Below are 17,676 nucleotides of genomic sequence, written 5' to 3' on the forward strand. Positions count from 1 at the left end.
CACATAAGGAAAGGGTGCACCGGTCCTGGAAATACTGCAATACCAGGTCAATGCGTGGAGTGGACAGAGCAAGCTCTATTTCCATCTCCCTGTTCTAAAAATCCATTTAATATATGGTCCCCAGATAGGGGACGTATCAGATATTAAACTGATAAGAACAGATACTACACTTGATCTTAGCCAAAAGGCCGAGAAGCGATAACCCGAACGGGCCGCGCGTTGCCCGAGCCTGCCCGATACTGCTGTTCAGCCCTTGCAGCGATTCAGCCTACTTCTAGGCAATTCCATGGGGCCCTGCAGGCTCACACACTCACAGCTACACGGGAGGTGAATAAAGGCCGGAGAGGAAGCCAGACAGGATTTGCTTCTTTTGCTTGCACCACAATGCAGTGCTGAAAGAGGAGGAATCTACATAAAAACGCCTTCCTGGCAACGCCCAAATGCCCTGCTGCCATGCAGATAAACACTGGCAGCGGCAGCAAGTGCATGCCCACAGCCACCCCTTGTTCCTTCACACCTTGTATCAGCTGTAATCCAGTCCAGTCCAGTGCTGCCTGCTGAGCAGCACTGACCAACACTGCCTGGGCCCAGGCTTTTATCTCTGAGGCCCCATTATGATGTCAGAAAGCTGGCTCTGGAATCCTGAGGGCTCCACTATGACACGTGCAAAGTTCCGTCTGAACTTTATATAAGACGGTGAGGCTCAGTCAGTCACTCAGTGTTGCCTGAGAGGGCAACACTGCAACAGCCGGCCGCCAGGCTGTCTTTTTTTTGCACAGCTAGTTGCCTCCAGGAGGCCACAAGAGGGAGACAAGGGACTGCAAAATGGAAAATAGGCATCCACCAACTTTACAGACAACTTCTCCTTGCTCCTACAACCTCCATCCTTGCACAGTTTGTTATTCTTCTAGGTAACATAGTAACAAATCCAAATTGCTGCTCTCTTTGTAGGCAAGCAAGGCTTTGTTGCAACTGCAATTCTTACTTCTTCTTGAAATGTAGGGACGACAGTACATTCCATCACATCCATCTAGTGTACACAGGTAGGTCCATTGTGGCGGGCAGGCGAGCGGGCGGGCTGCTTTATTGGCTGTTTGCTGTTCCCCTACTCCACTCCACTATTTGACTGTTGTGCTGCATCAATCAATCAATCAATCAATCAATCAATCAATCAATCAGTGGCTGGCTCAGGTGCAGCTCTTTAACTTACCTAAAAGGGAGGGCGGAGAGAAGACAAGGAAGGTGAATGAGGTGTTCCAATGTGAAATGCCGGAAACACAGAAACACAGACGACACACAACAAGAGGTGGCAATCTATTCATTAATTGCATTTAATCAATGAGCTCATTATCACTCATGCATTGTCCAACAGGTGTTGAAATAATGGGATTAAAAGGGGAGATCCCTTCAGAAAGACAGAAACAATAGCAAAGACAAAAAACACTTTTGGAATCTGCTTTTAGTCAACACATAAGGAAAGGGTGCACCGGTCCTGGAAATACTGCAATACCAGGTCAATGCGTGGAGTGGACAGAGCAAGCTCTATTTCCATCTCCCTGTTCTAAAAATCCATTTAATATATGGTCCCCAGATAGGGGACGTATCAGATATTAAACTGATAAGAACAGATACTACACTTGATCTTAGCCAAAAGGCCGAGAAGCGATAACCCGAACGGGCCGCGCGTTGCCCGAGCCTGCCCGATACTGCTGTTCAGCCCTTGCAGCGATTCAGCCTACTTCTAGGCAATTCCATGGGGCCCTGCAGGCTCACACACTCACAGCTACACGGGAGGTGAATAAAGGGCGGAGAGGAAGCCAGACAGGATTTGCTTCTTTTGCTTGCACCACAATGCAGTGCTGAAAGAGGAGGAATCTACATAAAAACGCCTTCCTGGCAACGCCCAAATGCCCTGCTGCCATGCAGATAAACACTGGCAGCGGCAGCAAGTGCATGCCCACAGCCACCCCTTGTTCCTTCACACCTTGTATCAGCTGTAATCCAGTCCAGTCCAGTGCTGCCTGCTGAGCAGCACTGACCAACACTGCCTGGGCCCAGGCTTTTATCTCTGAGGCCCCATTATGATGTCAGAAAGCTGGCTCTGGAATCCTGAGGGCTCCACTATGACACGTGCAAAGTTCCGTCTGAACTTTATATAAGACGGTGAGGCTCAGTCAGTCACTCAGTGTTGCCTGAGAGGGCAATACTGCAACAGCCGGCCGCCAGGCTGTCTTTTTTTTGCACAGCTAGTTGCCTCCAGGAGGCCACAAGAGGGAGACAAGGGACTGCAAAATGGAAAATAGGCATCCACCAACTTTACAGACAACTTCTCCTTGCTCCTACAACCTCCATCCTTGCACAGTTTGTTATTCTTCTAGGTAACATAGTAACAAATCCAAATTGCTGCTCTCTTTGTAGGCAAGCAAGGCTTTGTTGCAACTGCAATTCTTACTTCTTCTTGAAATGTAGGGACGACAGTACATTCCATCACATCCATCTAGTGTACACAGGTAGGTCCATTGTGGCGGGCAGGCGAGCGGGCGGGCTGCTTTATTGGCTGTTTGCTGTTCCCCTACTCCACTCCACTATTTGACTGTTGTGCTGCATCAATCAATCAATCAATCAATCAATCAATCAATCAATCAATCAATCAATCAATCAAGTGGCTGGCTCAGGTGCAGCTCTTTAACTTACCTAAAAGGGAGGGCGGAGAGAAGACAAGGAAGGTGAATGAGGTGTTCCAATGTGAAATGCCGGAAACACAGAAACACAGACGACACACAACAAGAGGTGGCAATCTATTCATTAATTGCATTTAATCAATGAGCTCATTATCACTCATGCATTGTCCAACAGGTGTTGAAATAATGGGATTAAAAGGGGAGATCCCTTCAGAAAGACAGAAACAATAGCAAAGACAAAAAACACTTTTGGAATCTGCTTTTAGTCAACACATAAGGAAAGGGTGCACCGGTCCTGGAAATACTGCAATACCAGGTCAATGCGTGGAGTGGACAGAGCAAGCTCTATTTCCATCTCCCTGTTCTAAAAATCCATTTAATATATGGTCCCCAGATAGGGGACGTATCAGATATTAAACTGATAAGAACAGATACTACACTTGATCTTAGCCAAAAGGCCGAGAAGCGATAACCCGAACGGGCCGCGCGTTGCCCGAGCCTGCCCGATACTGCTGTTCAGCCCTTGCAGCGATTCAGCCTACTTCTAGGCAATTCCATGGGGCCCTGCAGGCTCACACACTCACAGCTACACGGGAGGTGAATAAAGGCCGGAGAGGAAGCCAGACAGGATTTGCTTCTTTTGCTTGCACCACAATGCAGTGCTGAAAGAGGAGGAATCTACATAAAAACGCCTTCCTGGCAACGCCCAAATGCCCTGCTGCCATGCAGATAAACACTGGCAGCGGCAGCAAGTGCATGCCCACAGCCACCCCTTGTTCCTTCACACCTTGTATCAGCTGTAATCCAGTCCAGTCCAGTGCTGCCTGCTGAGCAGCACTGACCAACACTGCCTGGGCCCAGGCTTTTATCTCTGAGGCCCCATTATGATGTCAGAAAGCTGGCTCTGGAATCCTGAGGGCTCCACTATGACACGTGCAAAGTTCCGTCTGAACTTTATATAAGACGGTGAGGCTCAGTCAGTCACTCAGTGTTGCCTGAGAGGGCAACACTGCAACAGCCGGCCGCCAGGCTGTCTTTTTTTTGCACAGCTAGTTGCCTCCAGGAGGCCACAAGAGGGAGACAAGGGACTGCAAAATGGAAAATAGGCATCCACCAACTTTACAGACAACTTCTCCTTGCTCCTACAACCTCCATCCTTGCACAGTTTGTTATTCTTCTAGGTAACATAGTAACAAATCCAAATTGCTGCTCTCTTTGTAGGCAAGCAAGGCTTTGTTGCAACTGCAATTCTTACTTCTTCTTGAAATGTAGGGACGACAGTACATTCCATCACATCCATCTAGTGTACACAGGTAGGTCCATTGTGGCGGGCAGGCGAGCGGGCGGGCTGCTTTATTGGCTGTTTGCTGTTCCCCTACTCCACTCCACTATTTGACTGTTGTGCTGCATCAATCAATCAATCAATCAATCAATCAATCAATCAATCAATCAATCAATCAATCAGTGGCTGGCTCAGGTGCAGCTCTTTAACTTACCTAAAAGGGAGGGCGGAGAGAAGACAAGGAAGGTGAATGAGGTGTTCCAATGTGAAATGCCGGAAACACAGAAACACAGACGACACACAACAAGAGGTGGCAATCTATTCATTAATTGCATTTAATCAATGAGCTCATTATCACTCATGCATTGTCCAACAGGTGTTGAAATAATGGGATTAAAAGGGGAGATCCCTTCAGAAAGACAGAAACAATAGCAAAGACAAAAAACACTTTTGGAATCTGCTTTTAGTCAACACATAAGGAAAGGGTGCACCGGTCCTGGAAATACTGCAATACCAGGTCAATGCGTGGAGTGGACAGAGCAAGCTCTATTTCCATCTCCCTGTTCTAAAAATCCATTTAATATATGGTCCCCAGATAGGGGACGTATCAGATATTAAACTGATAAGAACAGATACTACACTTGATCTTAGCCAAAAGGCCGAGAAGCGATAACCCGAACGGGCCGCGCGTTGCCCGAGCCTGCCCGATACTGCTGTTCAGCCCTTGCAGCGATTCAGCCTACTTCTAGGCAATTCCATGGGGCCCTGCAGGCTCACACACTCACAGCTACACGGGAGGTGAATAAAGGCCGGAGAGGAAGCCAGACAGGATTTGCTTCTTTTGCTTGCACCACAATGCAGTGCTGAAAGAGGAGGAATCTACATAAAAACGCCTTCCTGGCAACGCCCAAATGCCCTGCTGCCATGCAGATAAACACTGGCAGCGGCAGCAAGTGCATGCCCACAGCCACCCCTTGTTCCTTCACACCTTGTATCAGCTGTAATCCAGTCCAGTCCAGTGCTGCCTGCTGAGCAGCACTGACCAACACTGCCTGGGCCCAGGCTTTTATCTCTGAGGCCCCATTATGATGTCAGAAAGCTGGCTCTGGAATCCTGAGGGCTCCACTATGACACGTGCAAAGTTCCGTCTGAACTTTATATAAGACGGTGAGGCTCAGTCAGTCACTCAGTGTTGCCTGAGAGGGCAACACTGCAACAGCCGGCCGCCAGGCTGTCTTTTTTTTGCACAGCTAGTTGCCTCCAGGAGGCCACAAGAGGGAGACAAGGGACTGCAAAATGGAAAATAGGCATCCACCAACTTTACAGACAACTTCTCCTTGCTCCTACAACCTCCATCCTTGCACAGTTTGTTATTCTTCTAGGTAACATAGTAACAAATCCAAATTGCTGCTCTCTTTGTAGGCAAGCAAGGCTTTGTTGCAACTGCAATTCTTACTTCTTCTTGAAATGTAGGGACGACAGTACATTCCATCACATCCATCTAGTGTACACAGGTAGGTCCATTGTGGCGGGCAGGCGAGCGGGCGGGCTGCTTTATTGGCTGTTTGCTGTTCCCCTACTCCACTCCACTATTTGACTGTTGTGCTGCATCAATCAATCAATCAATCAATCAATCAATCAATCAATCAATCAATCAATCAATCAGTGGCTGGCTCAGGTGCAGCTCTTTAACTTACCTAAAAGGGAGGGCGGAGAGAAGACAAGGAAGGTGAATGAGGTGTTCCAATGTGAAATGCCGGAAACACAGAAACACAGACGACACACAACAAGAGGTGGCAATCTATTCATTAATTGCATTTAATCAATGAGCTCATTATCACTCATGCATTGTCCAACAGGTGTTGAAATAATGGGATTAAAAGGGGAGATCCCTTCAGAAAGACAGAAACAATAGCAAAGACAAAAAACACTTTTGGAATCTGCTTTTAGTCAACACATAAGGAAAGGGTGCACCGGTCCTGGAAATACTGCAATACCAGGTCAATGCGTGGAGTGGACAGAGCAAGCTCTATTTCCATCTCCCTGTTCTAAAAATCCATTTAATATATGGTCCCCAGATAGGGGACGTATCAGATATTAAACTGATAAGAACAGATACTACACTTGATCTTAGCCAAAAGGCCGAGAAGCGATAACCCGAACGGGCCGCGCGTTGCCCGAGCCTGCCCGATACTGCTGTTCAGCCCTTGCAGCGATTCAGCCTACTTCTAGGCAATTCCATGGGGCCCTGCAGGCTCACACACTCACAGCTACACGGGAGGTGAATAAAGGCCGGAGAGGAAGCCAGACAGGATTTGCTTCTTTTGCTTGCACCACAATGCAGTGCTGAAAGAGGAGGAATCTACATAAAAACGCCTTCCTGGCAACGCCCAAATGCCCTGCTGCCATGCAGATAAACACTGGCAGCGGCAGCAAGTGCATGCCCACAGCCACCCCTTGTTCCTTCACACCTTGTATCAGCTGTAATCCAGTCCAGTCCAGTGCTGCCTGCTGAGCAGCACTGACCAACACTGCCTGGGCCCAGGCTTTTATCTCTGAGGCCCCATTATGATGTCAGAAAGCTGGCTCTGGAATCCTGAGGGCTCCACTATGACACGTGCAAAGTTCCGTCTGAACTTTATATAAGACGGTGAGGCTCAGTCAGTCACTCAGTGTTGCCTGAGAGGGCAACACTGCAACAGCCGGCCGCCAGGCTGTCTTTTTTTTGCACAGCTAGTTGCCTCCAGGAGGCCACAAGAGGGAGACAAGGGACTGCAAAATGGAAAATAGGCATCCACCAACTTTACAGACAACTTCTCCTTGCTCCTACAACCTCCATCCTTGCACAGTTTGTTATTCTTCTAGGTAACATAGTAACAAATCCAAATTGCTGCTCTCTTTGTAGGCAAGCAAGGCTTTGTTGCAACTGCAATTCTTACTTCTTCTTGAAATGTAGGGACGACAGTACATTCCATCACATCCATCTAGTGTACACAGGTAGGTCCATTGTGGCGGGCAGGCGAGCGGGCGGGCTGCTTTATTGGCTGTTTGCTGTTCCCCTACTCCACTCCACTATTTGACTGTTGTGCTGCATCAATCAATCAATCAATCAATCAATCAATCAATCAATCAATCAATCAATCAATCAGTGGCTGGCTCAGGTGCAGCTCTTTAACTTACCTAAAAGGGAGGGCGGAGAGAAGACAAGGAAGGTGAATGAGGTGTTCCAATGTGAAATGCCGGAAACACAGAAACACAGACGACACACAACAAGAGGTGGCAATCTATTCATTAATTGCATTTAATCAATGAGCTCATTATCACTCATGCATTGTCCAACAGGTGTTGAAATAATGGGATTAAAAGGGGAGATCCCTTCAGAAAGACAGAAACAATAGCAAAGACAAAAAACACTTTTGGAATCTGCTTTTAGTCAACACATAAGGAAAGGGTGCACCGGTCCTGGAAATACTGCAATACCAGGTCAATGCGTGGAGTGGACAGAGCAAGCTCTATTTCCATCTCCCTGTTCTAAAAATCCATTTAATATATGGTCCCCAGATAGGGGACGTATCAGATATTAAACTGATAAGAACAGATACTACACTTGATCTTAGCCAAAAGGCCGAGAAGCGATAACCCGAACGGGCCGCGCGTTGCCCGAGCCTGCCCGATACTGCTGTTCAGCCCTTGCAGCGATTCAGCCTACTTCTAGGCAATTCCATGGGGCCCTGCAGGCTCACACACTCACAGCTACACGGGAGGTGAATAAAGGCCGGAGAGGAAGCCAGACAGGATTTGCTTCTTTTGCTTGCACCACAATGCAGTGCTGAAAGAGGAGGAATCTACATAAAAACGCCTTCCTGGCAACGCCCAAATGCCCTGCTGCCATGCAGATAAACACTGGCAGCGGCAGCAAGTGCATGCCCACAGCCACCCCTTGTTCCTTCACACCTTGTATCAGCTGTAATCCAGTCCAGTCCAGTGCTGCCTGCTGAGCAGCACTGACCAACACTGCCTGGGCCCAGGCTTTTATCTCTGAGGCCCCATTATGATGTCAGAAAGCTGGCTCTGGAATCCTGAGGGCTCCACTATGACACGTGCAAAGTTCCGTCTGAACTTTATATAAGACGGTGAGGCTCAGTCAGTCACTCAGTGTTGCCTAGAGGGCAACACTGCAACAGCCGGCCGCCAGGCTGTCTTTTTTTTGCACAGCTAGTTGCCTCCAGGAGGCCACAAGAGGGAGACAAGGGACTGCAAAATGGAAAATAGGCATCCACCAACTTTACAGACAACTTCTCCTTGCTCCTACAACCTCCATCCTTGCACAGTTTGTTATTCTTCTAGGTAACATAGTAACAAATCCAAATTGCTGCTCTCTTTGTAGGCAAGCAAGGCTTTGTTGCAACTGCAATTCTTACTTCTTCTTGAAATGTAGGGACGACAGTACATTCCATCACATCCATCTAGTGTACACAGGTAGGTCCATTGTGGCGGGCAGGCGAGCGGGCGGGCTGCTTTATTGGCTGTTTGCTGTTCCCCTACTCCACTCCACTATTTGACTGTTGTGCTGCATCAATCAATCAATCAATCAATCAATCAATCAATCAATCAATCAATCAATCAGTGGCTGGCTCAGGTGCAGCTCTTTAACTTACCTAAAAGGGAGGGCGGAGAGAAGACAAGGAAGGTGAATGAGGTGTTCCAATGTGAAATGCCGGAAACACAGAAACACAGACGACACACAACAAGAGGTGGCAATCTATTCATTAATTGCATTTAATCAATGAGCTCATTATCACTCATGCATTGTCCAACAGGTGTTGAAATAATGGGATTAAAAGGGGAGATCCCTTCAGAAAGACAGAAACAATAGCAAAGACAAAAAACACTTTTGGAATCTGCTTTTAGTCAACACATAAGGAAAGGGTGCACCGGTCCTGGAAATACTGCAATACCAGGTCAATGCGTGGAGTGGACAGAGCAAGCTCTATTTCCATCTCCCTGTTCTAAAAATCCATTTAATATATGGTCCCCAGATAGGGGACGTATCAGATATTAAACTGATAAGAACAGATACTACACTTGATCTTAGCCAAAAGGCCGAGAAGCGATAACCCGAACGGGCCGCGCGTTGCCCGAGCCTGCCCGATACTGCTGTTCAGCCCTTGCAGCGATTCAGCCTACTTCTAGGCAATTCCATGGGGCCCTGCAGGCTCACACACTCACAGCTACACGGGAGGTGAATAAAGGCCGGAGAGGAAGCCAGACAGGATTTGCTTCTTTTGCTTGCACCACAATGCAGTGCTGAAAGAGGAGGAATCTACATAAAAACGCCTTCCTGGCAACGCCCAAATGCCCTGCTGCCATGCAGATAAACACTGGCAGCGGCAGCAAGTGCATGCCCACAGCCACCCCTTGTTCCTTCACACCTTGTATCAGCTGTAATCCAGTCCAGTCCAGTGCTGCCTGCTGAGCAGCACTGACCAACACTGCCTGGGCCCAGGCTTTTATCTCTGAGGCCCCATTATGATGTCAGAAAGCTGGCTCTGGAATCCTGAGGGCTCCACTATGACACGTGCAAAGTTCCGTCTGAACTTTATATAAGACGGTGAGGCTCAGTCAGTCACTCAGTGTTGCCTGAGAGGGCAACACTGCAACAGCCGGCCGCCAGGCTGTCTTTTTTTTGCACAGCTAGTTGCCTCCAGGAGGCCACAAGAGGGAGACAAGGGACTGCAAAATGGAAAATAGGCATCCACCAACTTTACAGACAACTTCTCCTTGCTCCTACAACCTCCATCCTTGCACAGTTTGTTATTCTTCTAGGTAACATAGTAACAAATCCAAATTGCTGCTCTCTTTGTAGGCAAGCAAAGCTTTGTTGCAACTGCAATTCTTACTTCTTCTTGAAATGTAGGGACGACAGTACATTCCATCACATCCATCTAGTGTACACAGGTAGGTCCATTGTGGCGGGCAGGCGAGCGGGCGGGCTGCTTTATTGGCTGTTTGCTGTTCCCCTACTCCACTCCACTATTTGACTGTTGTGCTGCATCAATCAATCAATCAATCAATCAATCAATCAATCAATCAATCAATCAATCAGTGGCTGGCTCAGGTGCAGCTCTTTAACTTACCTAAAAGGGAGGGCGGAGAGAAGACAAGGAAGGTGAATGAGGTGTTCCAATGTGAAATGCCGGAAACACAGAAACACAGACGACACACAACAAGAGGTGGCAATCTATTCATTAATTGCATTTAATCAATGAGCTCATTATCACTCATGCATTGTCCAACAGGTGTTGAAATAATGGGATTAAAAGGGGAGATCCCTTCAGAAAGACAGAAACAATAGCAAAGACAAAAAACACTTTTGGAATCTGCTTTTAGTCAACACATAAGGAAAGGGTGCACCGGTCCTGGAAATACTGCAATACCAGGTCAATGCGTGGAGTGGACAGAGCAAGCTCTATTTCCATCTCCCTGTTCTAAAAATCCATTTAATATATGGTCCCCAGATAGGGGACGTATCAGATATTAAACTGATAAGAACAGATACTACACTTGATCTTAGCCAAAAGGCCGAGAAGCGATAACCCGAACGGGCCGCGCGTTGCCCGAGCCTGCCCGATACTGCTGTTCAGCCCTTGCAGCGATTCAGCCTACTTCTAGGCAATTCCATGGGGCCCTGCAGGCTCACACACTCACAGCTACACGGGAGGTGAATAAAGGCCGGAGAGGAAGCCAGACAGGATTTGCTTCTTTTGCTTGCACCACAATGCAGTGCTGAAAGAGGAGGAATCTACATAAAAACGCCTTCCTGGCAACGCCCAAATGCCCTGCTGCCATGCAGATAAACACTGGCAGCGGCAGCAAGTGCATGCCCACAGCCACCCCTTGTTCCTTCACACCTTGTATCAGCTGTAATCCAGTCCAGTCCAGTGCTGCCTGCTGAGCAGCACTGACCAACACTGCCTGGGCCCAGGCTTTTATCTCTGAGGCCCCATTATGATGTCAGAAAGCTGGCTCTGGAATCCTGAGGGCTCCACTATGACACGTGCAAAGTTCCGTCTGAACTTTATATAAGACGGTGAGGCTCAGTCAGTCACTCAGTGTTGCCTGAGAGGGCAACACTGCAACAGCCGGCCGCCAGGCTGTCTTTTTTTTGCACAGCTAGTTGCCTCCAGGAGGCCACAAGAGGGAGACAAGGGACTGCAAAATGGAAAATAGGCATCCACCAACTTTACAGACAACTTCTCCTTGCTCCTACAACCTCCATCCTTGCACAGTTTGTTATTCTTCTAGGTAACATAGTAACAAATCCAAATTGCTGCTCTCTTTGTAGGCAAGCAAGGCTTTGTTGCAACTGCAATTCTTACTTCTTCTTGAAATGTAGGGACGACAGTACATTCCATCACATCCATCTAGTGTACACAGGTAGGTCCATTGTGGCGGGCAGGCGAGCGGGCGGGCTGCTTTATTGGCTGTTTGCTGTTCCCCTACTCCACTCCACTATTTGACTGTTGTGCTGCATCAATCAATCAATCAATCAATCAATCAATCAATCAATCAATCAATCAATCAATCAGTGGCTGGCTCAGGTGCAGCTCTTTAACTTACCTAAAAGGGAGGGCGGAGAGAAGACAAGGAAGGTGAATGAGGTGTTCCAATGTGAAATGCCGGAAACACAGAAACACAGACGACACACAACAAGAGGTGGCAATCTATTCATTAATTGCATTTAATCAATGAGCTCATTATCACTCATGCATTGTCCAACAGGTGTTGAAATAATGGGATTAAAAGGGGAGATCCCTTCAGAAAGACAGAAACAATAGCAAAGACAAAAAACACTTTTGGAATCTGCTTTTAGTCAACACATAAGGAAAGGGTGCACCGGTCCTGGAAATACTGCAATACCAGGTCAATGCGTGGAGTGGACAGAGCAAGCTCTATTTCCATCTCCCTGTTCTAAAAATCCATTTAATATATGGTCCCCAGATAGGGGACGTATCAGATATTAAACTGATAAGAACAGATACTACACTTGATCTTAGCCAAAAGGCCGAGAAGCGATAACCCGAACGGGCCGCGCGTTGCCCGAGCCTGCCCGATACTGCTGTTCAGCCCTTGCAGCGATTCAGCCTACTTCTAGGCAATTCCATGGGGCCCTGCAGGCTCACACACTCACAGCTACACGGGAGGTGAATAAAGGCCGGAGAGGAAGCCAGACAGGATTTGCTTCTTTTGCTTGCACCACAATGCAGTGCTGAAAGAGGAGGAATCTACATAAAAACGCCTTCCTGGCAACGCCCAAATGCCCTGCTGCCATGCAGATAAACACTGGCAGCGGCAGCAAGTGCATGCCCACAGCCACCCCTTGTTCCTTCACACCTTGTATCAGCTGTAATCCAGTCCAGTCCAGTGCTGCCTGCTGAGCAGCACTGACCAACACTGCCTGGGCCCAGGCTTTTATCTATGAGGCCCCATTATGATGTCAGAAAGCTGGCTCTGGAATCCTGAGGGCTCCACTATGACACGTGCAAAGTTCCGTCTGAACTTTATATAAGACGGTGAGGCTCAGTCAGTCACTCAGTGTTGCCTGAGAGGGCAACACTGCAACAGCCGGCCGCCAGGCTGTCTTTTTTTTGCACAGCTAGTTGCCTCCAGGAGGCCACAAGAGGGAGACAAGGGACTGCAAAATGGAAAATAGGCATCCACCAACTTTACAGACAACTTCTCCTTGCTCCTACAACCTCCATCCTTGCACAGTTTGTTATTCTTCTAGGTAACATAGTAACAAATCCAAATTGCTGCTCTCTTTGTAGGCAAGCAAGGCTTTGTTGCAACTGCAATTCTTACTTCTTCTTGAAATGTAGGGACGACAGTACATTCCATCACATCCATCTAGTGTACACAGGTAGGTCCATTGTGGCGGGCAGGCGAGCGGGCGGGCTGCTTTATTGGCTGTTTGCTGTTCCCCTACTCCACTCCACTATTTGACTGTTGTGCTGCATCAATCAATCAATCAATCAATCAATCAATCAATCAATCAATCAGTGGCTGGCTCAGGTGCAGCTCTTTAACTTACCTAAAAGGGAGGGCGGAGAGAAGACAAGGAAGGTGAATGAGGTGTTCCAATGTGAAATGCCGGAAACACAGAAACACAGACGACACACAACAAGAGGTGGCAATCTATTCATTAATTGCATTTAATCAATGAGCTCATTATCACTCATGCATTGTCCAACAGGTGTTGAAATAATGGGATTAAAAGGGGAGATCCCTTCAGAAAGACAGAAACAATAGCAAAGACAAAAAACACTTTTGGAATCTGCTTTTAGTCAACACATAAGGAAAGGGTGCACCGGTCCTGCAAATACTGCAATACCAGGTCAATGCGTGGAGTGGACAGAGCAAGCTCTATTTCCATCTCCCTGTTCTAAAAATCCATTTAATATATGGTCCCCAGATAGGGGACGTATCAGATATTAAACTGATAAGAACAGATACTACACTTGATCTTAGCCAAAAGGCCGAGAAGCGATAACCCGAACGGGCCGCGCGTTGCCCGAGCCTGCCCGATACTGCTGTTCAGCCCTTGCAGCGATTCAGCCTACTTCTAGGCAATTCCATGGGGCCCTGCAGGCTCACACACTCACAGCTACACGGGAGGTGAATAAAGGCCGGAGAGGAAGCCAGACAGGATTTGCTTCTTTTGCTTGCACCACAATGCAGTGCTGAAAGAGGAGGAATCTACATAAAAACGCCTTCCTGGCAACGCCCAAATGCCCTGCTGCCATGCAGATAAACACTGGCAGCGGCAGCAAGTGCATGCCCACAGCCACCCCTTGTTCCTTCACACCTTGTATCAGCTGTAATCCAGTCCAGTCCAGTGCTGCCTGCTGAGCAGCACTGACCAACACTGCCTGGGCCCAGGCTTTTATCTCTGAGGCCCCATTATGATGTCAGAAAGCTGGCTCTGGAATCCTGAGGGCTCCACTATGACACGTGCAAAGTTCCGTCTGAACTTTATATAAGACGGTGAGGCTCAGTCAGTCACTCAGTGTTGCCTGAGAGGGCAACACTGCAACAGCCGGCCGCCAGGCTGTCTTTTTTTTGCACAGCTAGTTGCCTCCAGGAGGCCACAAGAGGGAGACAAGGGACTGCAAAATGGAAAATAGGCATCCACCAACTTTACAGACAACTTCTCCTTGCTCCTACAACCTCCATCCTTGCACAGTTTGTTATTCTTCTAGGTAACATAGTAACAAATCCAAATTGCTGCTCTCTTTGTAGGCAAGCAAGGCTTTGTTGCAACTGCAATTCTTACTTCTTCTTGAAATGTAGGGACGACAGTACATTCCATCACATCCATCTAGTGTACACAGGTAGGTCCATTGTGGCGGGCAGGCGAGCGGGCGGGCTGCTTTATTGGCTGTTTGCTGTTCCCCTACTCCACTCCACTATTTGACTGTTGTGCTGCATCAATCAATCAATCAATCAATCAATCAATCAATCAGTGGCTGGCTCAGGTGCAGCTCTTTAACTTACCGAAAAGGGAGGGCGGAGAGAAGACAAGGAAGGTGAATGAGGTGTTCCAATGTGAAATGCCGGAAACACAGAAACACAGACGACACACAACAAGAGGTGGCAATCTATTCATTAATTGCATTTAATCAATGAGCTCATTATCACTCATGCATTGTCCAACAGGTGTTGAAATAATGGGATTAAAAGGGGAGATCCCTTCAGAAAGACAGAAACAATAGCAAAGACAAAAAACACTTTTGGAATCTGCTTTTAGTCAACACATAAGGAAAGGGTGCACCGGTCCTGGAAATACTGCAATACCAGGTCAATGCGTGGAGTGGACAGAGCAAGCTCTATTTCCATCTCCCTGTTCTAAAAATCCATTTAATATATGGTCCCCAGATAGGGGACGTATCAGATATTAAAAACTGATAAGAACAGATACTACACTTGATCTTAGCCAAAAGGCCGAGAAGCGATAACCCGAACGGGCCGCGCGTTGCCCGAGCCTGCCCGATACTGCTGTTCAGCCCTTGCAGCGATTCAGCCTACTTCTAGGCAATTCCATGGGGCCCTGCAGGCTCACACACTCACAGCTACACGGGAGGTGAATAAAGGCCGGAGAGGAAGCCAGACAGGATTTGCTTCTTTTGCTTGCACCACAATGCAGTGCTGAAAGAGGAGGAATCTACATAAAAACGCCTTCCTGGCAACGCCCAAATGCCCTGCTGCCATGCAGATAAACACTGGCAGCGGCAGCAAGTGCATGCCCACAGCCACCCCTTGTTCCTTCACACCTTGTATCAGCTGTAATCCAGTCCTGTCCAGTGCTGCCTGCTGAGCAGCACTGACCAACACTGCCTGGGCCCAGGCTTTTATCTCTGAGGCCCCATTATGATGTCAGAAAGCTGGCTCTGGAATCCTGAGGGCTCCACTATGACACGTGCAAAGTTCCGTCTGAACTTTATATAAGACGGTGAGGCTCAGTCAGTCACTCAGTGTTGCCTGAGAGGGCAACACTGCAACAGCCGGCCGCCAGGCTGTCTTTTTTTTGCACAGCTAGTTGCCTCCAGGAGGCCACAAGAGGGAGACAAGGGACTGCAAAATGGAAAATAGGCATCCACCAACTTTACAGACAACTTCTCCTTGCTCCTACAACCTCCATCCTTGCACAGTTTGTTATTCTTCTAGGTAACATAGTAACAAATCCAAATTGCTGCTCTCTTTGTAGGCAAGCAAGGCTTTGTTGCAACTGCAATTCTTACTTCTTCTTGAAATGTAGGGACGACAGTACATTCCATCACATCCATCTAGTGTACACAGGTAGGTCCATTGTGGCGGGCAGGCGAGCGGGCGGGCTGCTTTATTGGCTGTTTGCTGTTCCCCTACTCCACTCCACTATTTGACTGTTGTGCTGCATCAATCAATCAATCAATCAATCAATCAATCAATCAATCAATCAATCAATCAATCAAGTGGCTGGCTCAGGTGCAGCTCTTTAACTTACCTAAAAGGGAGGGCGGAGAGAAGACAAGGAAGGTGAATGAGGTGTTCCAATGTGAAATGCCGGAAACACAGAAACACAGACGACACACAACAAGAGGTGGCAATCTATTCATTAATTGCATTTAATCAATGAGCTCATTATCACTCATGCATTGTCCAACAGGTGTTGAAATAATGGGATTAAAAGGGGAGATCCCTTCAGAAAGACAGAAACAATAGCAAAGACAAAAAACACTTTTGGAATCTGCTTTTAGTCAACACATAAGGAAAGGGTGCACCGGTCCTGGAAATACTGCAATACCAGGTCAATGCGTGGAGTGGACAGAGCAAGCTCTATTTCCATCTCCCTGTTCTAAAAATCCATTTAATATATGGTCCCCAGATAGGGGACGTATCAGATATTAAACTGATAAGAACAGATACTACACTTGATCTTAGCCAAAAGGCCGAGAAGCGATAACCCGAACGGGCCGCGCGTTGCCCGAGCCTGCCCGATACTGCTGTTCAGCCCTTGCAGCGATTCAGCCTACTTCTAGGCAATTCCATGGGGCCCTGCAGGCTCACACACTCACAGCTACACGGGAGGTGAATAAAGGCCGGAGAGGAAGCCAGACAGGATTTGCTTCTTTTGCTTGCACCACAATGCAGTGCTGAAAGAGGAGGAATCTACATAAAAACGCCTTCCTGGCAACGCCCAAATGCCCTGCTGCCATGCAGATAAACACTGGCAGCGGCAGCAAGTGCATGCCCACAGCCACCCCTTGTTCCTTCACACCTTGTATCAGCTGTAATCCAGTCCAGTCCAGTGCTGCCTGCTGAGCAGCACTGACCAACACTGCCTGGGCCCAGGCTTTTATCTCTGAGGCCCCATTATGATGTCAGAAAGCTGGCTCTGGAATCCTGAGGGCTCCACTATGACACGTGCAAAGTTCCGTCTGAACTTTATATAAGACGGTGAGGCTCAGTCAGTCACTCAGTGTTGCCTGAGAGGGCAACACTGCAACAGCCGGCCGCCAGGCTGTCTTTTTTTTGCACAGCTAGTTGCCTCCAGGAGGCCACAAGAGGGAGACAAGGGACTGCAAAATGGAAAATAGGCATCCACCAACTTTACAGACAACTTCTCCTTGCTCCTACAACCTCCATCCTTGCACAGTTTGTTATTCTTCTAGGTAACATAGTAACAAATCCAAATTGCTGCTCTCTTTGTAGGCAAGCAAGGCTTTGTTGCAACTGCAATTCTTACTTCTTCTTGAAATGTAGGGACGACAGTACATTCCATCACATCCATCTAGTGTACACAGGTAGGTCCATTGTGGCGGGCAGGCGAGCGGGCGGGCTGCTTTATTGGCTGTTTGCTGTTCCCCTACTCCACTCCACTATTTGACTGTTGTGCTGCATCAATCAATCAATCAATCAATCAATCAATCAATCAGTGGCTGGCTCAGGTGCAGCTCTTTAACTTACCTAAAAGGGAGGGCGGAGAGAAGACAAGGAAGGTGAATGAGGTGTTCCAATGTGAAATGCCGGAAACACAGAAACACAGACGACACACAACAAGAGGTGGCAATCTATTCATTAATTGCATTTAATCAATGAGCTCATTATCACTCATGCATTGTCCAACAGGTGTTGAAATAATGGGATTAAAAGGGGAGATCCCTTCAGAAAGACAGA

General features: G+C 47.9%; 12 non-coding genes across 12 annotated transcripts; all 12 read right to left on the minus strand.

Annotated features, from left to right (window-relative positions):
- Positions 1-9: 9 nt before the first annotated feature.
- Positions 10-200, minus strand: LOC142721210 (U2 spliceosomal RNA). The gene has a single exon (XR_012873963.1). It is a non-coding gene; the product is annotated as a U2 spliceosomal RNA (small nuclear RNA).
- Positions 201-1,476: 1,276 nt separating this feature from the next.
- LOC142721211 (U2 spliceosomal RNA) lies at positions 1,477-1,667 on the minus strand. Its single transcript, XR_012873964.1, has one exon. It is a non-coding gene; the product is annotated as a U2 spliceosomal RNA (small nuclear RNA).
- Positions 1,668-2,960: 1,293 nt separating this feature from the next.
- On the minus strand, positions 2,961-3,151 carry LOC142721212 (U2 spliceosomal RNA). The gene has a single exon (XR_012873965.1). It is a non-coding gene; the product is annotated as a U2 spliceosomal RNA (small nuclear RNA).
- A 1,292-nt stretch (positions 3,152-4,443) lies between these two features.
- LOC142721213 (U2 spliceosomal RNA) lies at positions 4,444-4,634 on the minus strand. The gene has a single exon (XR_012873966.1). It is a non-coding gene; the product is annotated as a U2 spliceosomal RNA (small nuclear RNA).
- A 1,292-nt stretch (positions 4,635-5,926) lies between these two features.
- Positions 5,927-6,117, minus strand: LOC142721215 (U2 spliceosomal RNA). The gene has a single exon (XR_012873968.1). It is a non-coding gene; the product is annotated as a U2 spliceosomal RNA (small nuclear RNA).
- Positions 6,118-7,409: 1,292 nt separating this feature from the next.
- Positions 7,410-7,600, minus strand: LOC142721217 (U2 spliceosomal RNA). The gene has a single exon (XR_012873969.1). It is a non-coding gene; the product is annotated as a U2 spliceosomal RNA (small nuclear RNA).
- Positions 7,601-8,887: 1,287 nt separating this feature from the next.
- On the minus strand, positions 8,888-9,078 carry LOC142721218 (U2 spliceosomal RNA). The gene has a single exon (XR_012873970.1). It is a non-coding gene; the product is annotated as a U2 spliceosomal RNA (small nuclear RNA).
- Positions 9,079-10,366: 1,288 nt separating this feature from the next.
- LOC142721219 (U2 spliceosomal RNA) lies at positions 10,367-10,557 on the minus strand. The gene has a single exon (XR_012873971.1). It is a non-coding gene; the product is annotated as a U2 spliceosomal RNA (small nuclear RNA).
- Positions 10,558-11,849: 1,292 nt separating this feature from the next.
- Positions 11,850-12,040, minus strand: LOC142721220 (U2 spliceosomal RNA). Its single transcript, XR_012873972.1, has one exon. It is a non-coding gene; the product is annotated as a U2 spliceosomal RNA (small nuclear RNA).
- A 1,280-nt stretch (positions 12,041-13,320) lies between these two features.
- Positions 13,321-13,511, minus strand: LOC142721289 (U2 spliceosomal RNA). The gene has a single exon (XR_012874042.1). It is a non-coding gene; the product is annotated as a U2 spliceosomal RNA (small nuclear RNA).
- A 1,272-nt stretch (positions 13,512-14,783) lies between these two features.
- LOC142721294 (U2 spliceosomal RNA) lies at positions 14,784-14,976 on the minus strand. Its single transcript, XR_012874046.1, has one exon. It is a non-coding gene; the product is annotated as a U2 spliceosomal RNA (small nuclear RNA).
- A 1,293-nt stretch (positions 14,977-16,269) lies between these two features.
- On the minus strand, positions 16,270-16,460 carry LOC142721221 (U2 spliceosomal RNA). Its single transcript, XR_012873974.1, has one exon. It is a non-coding gene; the product is annotated as a U2 spliceosomal RNA (small nuclear RNA).
- Between the last annotated feature and the right edge of the window lie 1,216 nt (positions 16,461-17,676).

The sequence above is a fragment of the Rhinoderma darwinii genome, unplaced genomic scaffold, assembly GCF_050947455.1.
Source record: "Rhinoderma darwinii isolate aRhiDar2 unplaced genomic scaffold, aRhiDar2.hap1 Scaffold_516, whole genome shotgun sequence".
NCBI lineage: Eukaryota > Metazoa > Chordata > Amphibia > Anura > Rhinodermatidae > Rhinoderma > Rhinoderma darwinii.